Below are 6,208 nucleotides of genomic sequence, written 5' to 3'. Positions count from 1 at the left end.
TGGTTACAGAAAACTAGTGGGGCAACTCTTATATCTCACTACCACAAGGCCAGACATCACTTATGCTGTCAATACCTTGAGCCAATTTCTATCTGCACCAAGAACATCTCATTATCAGGCTTTACTCAAGGTTCTCAGATATGTTAAATCTAGTCCTGGTAATGGCTTATTTTATAAAGCTAGTTCAGCACCAAAGCTCACTGCTTTTAGCGACTCTGATTGGGCAGGTTGCCCTGATACAAGGCGATCCATAACAGGTTATGGAATTTACCTGGGAGATTCCTTGATCAGCTGGCGATCGAAGAAGCAGGTGACTGTGTCCAGATCCTCTTCAGAAGCAGAGTATCGAGCTCTTGCTGTTACAACCTGTGAGCTTCAATGGTTGAGCTATATATTGTCAGATCTTGGTCATAATTTATCTACACCCATCAGTATCTTTTGTGATAATCAATCTGCAATTTATCTCACAGCTAACCCTGCCTTTCATGAGCGATCGAAGCATATAGAGATAGATTGCCATTTTATTCGAGAAAAAGTTAATTCTGGCCTTGTTCATCTTATGCCTATTTCTACAGAGCTGCAGCTTGCTGACTTGTATACCAAATCCCTTTCCCCTTCTCGCTTTAAGTTTCTCATGTCCAAACTGGGCATGTCTGACATCCATGGCCCAGCTTGCGGGGGGTAACAGAGGTTGAAGATGCTGATGTTTTGAAGAAGAAAGCCGTTATTACTAATAACGGCTAGTAGCCAACGACACCGTTTTATAAAAGAAAGAAAGAAATTAAAAGCAGAAAAACGGCGTCGCACAGCTAACGAATGCAAGTGACAAAACATATGCAGTATACCTTCTTCTTGCTGATAACGAAAACAGTTAAGGAGTTGCAAATCAGTTACAGAGAATGAAGAGAGAAAGATGAGTTGTCATAGATTTTAAGAGCAAAATTTGATATGTCATTGGCGTCCGTAAAAAATGTATAAAGAACTGTATAAAGATCTTGGGTGGTGAAGTTTTCTAGAGAATTCTTCTTCTCCTTTTCAATATTGTAATCTTCCTCTGTTTTAGGTCTCTCTTGTATCTGTCGCTCTCTCCATCTTCTTATTCAATAAGATGAATTCAGTTAATTTTTTCAATCTTGAATGAAAAGAGGAATTCTTCCCAAGATGAATCGCACTCTGACTATCACAGAATATCAAATATCGTTCTTGATGAATTCCGAGTTCATTCAAGAACTTCTTCATCCACATCAATTCCTTGCAAGCTTCTGTTAGTGCTATAAATTCTGCCTCAGTTGTTGATAGAGCAACACATTTCTGTAATCTTGATTGCCACGACACGGCGCCCCCTGCAAATGTGATTAGATATCTTGATGTAGACTTTCTTGAGTCAACATCCCCAGCCATATCTGCATCGATGTAACCGACTAATACTGGCTTCTCATCTCCAAAGCATAAAATTGTGACTATTTTACTATTCACCACTAAGTTGATTCTGCAACGTCTTTTCAAAGGACTGCACCAATGGACTCGTCGTAATTTTCTCTTCATCGTGGTATATTTATTTTCAAAATATATCCACGGATCAGGTACGCTATCAGTCTGATTGGACCTGAAACTTCGGCTCTGATACCACTTGTTAGGATACCGACAATAAATTGTGAGAATAATTAAGGCAGTGGAAGAATAAAATTGTGACACATAGAATTTTACGTGGTTCACCATTAACTGTTTAGGGCTACGTCCACGGGACCAACTCCGAATATTTCTTCCACTAAAAAATAATAGGCTTACAAAGAGAGTAATACAAAAATAGTGGCACTCAAAAGTGTTTCCCAAAAAAACACCCCAATAATTTTCATTATTTTTCTAGACCCTTAATTTTAAGAACTCTTTCTTAAAACTGAATAACTCTCAAATCTCTCTTCACAGATTAATTTCTATCTGTGGCTGTGTGTTGTGAGATGAGAAACGTTCACCTATTTATAGGAGAGGTAGACAAGAGAGCCATGTATAACTCATTCACGGCTCTCCATTTTTGTCAAAATGCATGCCAATTTTTCTTTCCTTTTTTTTTCTTTTCTTTTTTTCTTTCATCACGTGTGCGGGTTCCACTGAGTGGGCACGTCATCACCAATAAAAACGTGTGGGTCCCACTTGAGTGGGCACCGCCACAGCAGTGTACTGTCCTTATGCTAAAAATGCAGAAAGTATAATAATTATTTAATACTTAAAATTATTTTAAATTAAATATCGATATTATATATAAATGTGGAATAAAAAGAAATAATGAAATTTACTGTAATAGCCTTAGATTAATTTAAAATTCCTAATATATCTATTTAGTTATCATTTTAGTTGTATTTTTTATTGTCTTTTAATTGGAGAAAATAAATTCTATTTATCTTTTTAAATATCCTTTTAGTTTAACTTTTTATTTATTTATTTTAATTAGAAAAAATATGTATACGTGTCTTCTCTATTTTATTTTGCAATATTATTGTCCAATAATTTTTATAATTAATAGATTTTGAAGAAGGGAAAGGGAAGGGTTTTTGTCCTGAATTATACGACGTTGTTTCTATGGCTACTGGGAATGATCAATGTCTAATTTGAATGATATCAAACTATACAAAAACTACAAGAATATTAAACCAATAAATTAGGTCCATCTAAAATCGATAGTTGGCTCAACTTTAGTGAATGAATTCAGTCAGTTTGATTTAACCGAATTGAATTGGATCAATATAAACTGCACAAATTAAAATTTTTACAAAAATATCGAAATGAATTGAATTGCCTATGTACTCAAATCAAATTGATTTGTTTCGGTTCAAATTTTTAGAAAAAAATTATTTCCACTATGTAGCTCTATCCTAAATTATTTTGCCATTTTCTCCAACCATCAACTCCTTCACAACCTTCTCTACCTCATCTCTTTTAAAATCACTAATAAAAATTTAATTGCAAAACCCAATTTATAGCAACAATTTATGCAACTGCCAAAATGTTCTCCAAAATATGGCCAACAAATCAAGGGTACCCCAACACAAAGGCTTTTCATTATTGAATTCCACCCACACTGGTTCATAAACTCTCCATTTGAAGGGTGATCTAATAGTTTCTCCTGTGGACACTGACTTGTAATAACACCTCTTTTTTAAATTGGAATAAAACTCAATTTGGTTTCTGAATTTATTTAGTAGGATAAAAAATGTCAGATTTGATTTTTTGAGTTAATTTAGCCCTTAAACTTGTATAAATGATTAAAAAGATTCTATTTCACTTATAAGCCAATTTAACCCTTCAAGTAACTTATTTTGATTTTTAAATTGACTTTTTATTCCATTTTGTCCTATACTAAGAACACTCGGATCAAATTTTTTTAACATTTATGAATATAAATTTAAAATTCATAAAAACATCGTTTATTGTAATATAATAAATTTATAAACATGCATTATAATTTTAATTTATTCAACATGAAAAATTTATAGATTTCATAAGCGATAACCCAGTAATAGAGGTTAATTTTAAAATGTTCAAATTAATACATATTTATAAATTCAAAACCATTAATTAAGATAAAGAGAGATATAATATACTTTATATATCATTTTTCTATATTTTATAATTAATTAATATTTTAATAAATTATTCAGATCGATCCCAACTATAGTTTTAACAAATCTCTATATAATGATTTTCACATTCTAAGTATAATGAAGAAATAGACGTTAAATTGACTCAAAATGTCAAATATGATTATTTTTTTTAAAATCATAATAATTTTCACATTGTAAGTACAATGAATAATTAGATGTTAAATTGACTCAAAATGTCAAATATGATTTTTTAATCATTTTAAATAAGTTCAGGGGTTAAATTGACCTAAAAAGTGAAATCAGATCTTTTTAATCATTCTATACAAGTTCAATAGATAAATTGGCCCGAAAGGTCAAATTTGATCTTTTTATCCTGTTAAACAAGTTTAGGATCAGACTGACCTTTATTTCTTTTCTAGTTTCAACCAAAGTTTCTGTTGGCAAAATTGCAGATTCTGATCCCTTTGTTCCATAAATTTGCAATCTATATAGTCATATTTATCATTACTAATGCCATAAATTCTTTGAAATAAGGTGAGAGGTTAAGCTTCAGATGCTTTTCTAAAATCATTTTCATAAGACTGAATCGTGGTGTTAATATGATCTTAACATTTGAAGAACTTTGTTATGCCCTTAACTTGAGCTTCTTTTGCTTATGAGATCATTTCATGATATAATTCAAATTCTTATCTTCCATTGTTTTGTGTGGATTAGGGAATACTCGATTATTAAACTATTTATTCGATTTAAAAAAAAAACTAATTGAAAATAAAATTTCATTGGAACATTTGAAAAAGACGAACTTCAAAGCTAAAATAAACAATTTGAAAAAATTATTTCAATACAACAATGTAATTAGGCCTAATAACTAAAAAAAAAAAATGAACTTTGGCCTTTTTAATAATTTTGGCCAATTTTTTTAATTGCTACAATTGATACTACAAAGTAATTTTTTTTTCTTAACAATTATGGTCTCCATTCATCAACTATTACTATTATGCTGATGTGGCCGTTAGTGAAAGCCTCGCCATGATATGTCATTTGTTTACTGTAAATTTGCAAGGTATAATTATTAAAAGAGTTGGCCAAAATTGTTAAAAAATGCCAAAGTTCAGGGTTTTTTTAGTCACTAGGCCAAAGTTTATTAGTTTACCAATTTTTGTGAAGATTATTACATGCACACCAAAGTATAGTCTAGTGGTAAGTGTATATACAAGTTGACAATAGATCAGGTTTTTGATATTAAAATTAATTTCTAATATTTATATAATTTATTTATCAATAAATAATTTTATAACTTGTAATTTTCAATTTTAATTTAATAAATATAGTTAAATATTTTTATAAATTTTAATTAAATAACTTTTATTTTAAATGATATATTATAATAATTAATGGCAAACAATCAATATTATGCTAAAAAAAGTTATTTTATTTTAATAAGAATTACTTGAAAATAATAATTATATGACACAAAATAAAGGAAGAAAAAAATTTGAAAAGGAGATTATAACTTGAAAATTCGAAAGGTGCTAAACTTAACCATTTATATAATAAATTTCAATAATGAAGATTGATAAATATTTACCATTCATGTATAAATTTCTCAAGAAAAACTTAGTGTAAAAGTATTTGACGTTGATCTTTCTAAAGAAAAGAACAAGTTTAAATAACACGATAATATTATTAAAGAGGTTCTTACAAATAATACTATCACTTTCAAATTAAAGCGAATTTGCGATTAATTAATTATACAACATTTGGTTTTCCCTGTTGTACTATATTGATAATTTTATTGAATTTTTAGATCTTCTTTAATATTTAATTATTATAACATGAGTGTTGAAAATTTACAAATAACTAAAAAAAATATCGGTTTTTTTTCTTGAAATTAACTAAAAAAGCCATAAACTTTGGCATTTTAACAATTTGAGCTAATTTTTTTAACAATTATACCTTGCAAATTTACAGTAGTAAGTGACATGTTATGGTGAGGGTCTCACAACGGCCACATCAACATATTACTAACAAGATTTTCAACTTCATTTCTTTGAAAATTATTACTCAATGCAATCCCAACACCCCATTCATTGCAACTTTTTCTACAATTAACAAAATGTTCACCAAACAATGGCCAACAAATTACAGGTACACCAGCAGAAATACTCTCCACTATTGAATTCCACTCACAATGGGTTATAAACCCTGCAACTGAAGGGTGGTTTAGAACTTCTTCTTGTGGACACCAACTTGCTAGAAATCCTCTTTCTTTAGTTTCAACCAAAAATTCTGGTGGCAAAATTGCAGAATCTCCCATTATTAAATCCGGCCTTGTTATCCAGAAAAAGTTATGGGTACTATTAGCAAGTCCCCAAGCAAGCTCAACTACATGCTCATTGGACATAACTGTTGTGCTTCCAAAATTTATATAAATTACTGAACTGGGTTTTTTTGAATCAAGCCATTTGATGCACTCAGGTTCTTGAAAATTAAATTATAACTTTATTTTTCCGAAAAGCAGTACCAAAGGGTAAAAAGAAATTTGCCGAAACTTGAATATTGAAGTCTCCAATTACAATAATCAACAATTAAAACACATAACTATATTA

General features: G+C 30.1%; 1 pseudogene; it reads right to left on the bottom strand.

Annotated features, from left to right (window-relative positions):
• Window positions 1-5,598: 5,598 nt before the first annotated feature.
• LOC149494432 (7-deoxyloganetin glucosyltransferase pseudogene) lies at window positions 5,599-6,003 on the bottom strand (annotated as a pseudogene).
• Window positions 6,004-6,208: the final 205 nt, after the last annotated feature.

The sequence above is a fragment of the Jatropha curcas genome, chromosome 8, assembly GCF_041381405.1.
Source record: "Jatropha curcas cultivar XTBG-Jc1 chromosome 8, XTBG_Jcur_1.0, whole genome shotgun sequence".
Taxonomy (NCBI): domain Eukaryota; kingdom Viridiplantae; phylum Streptophyta; class Magnoliopsida; order Malpighiales; family Euphorbiaceae; genus Jatropha; species Jatropha curcas.
Note: the sequence above shows the minus strand (reverse complement) of the source record. Positions and strands in the feature narration are given on the sequence as shown.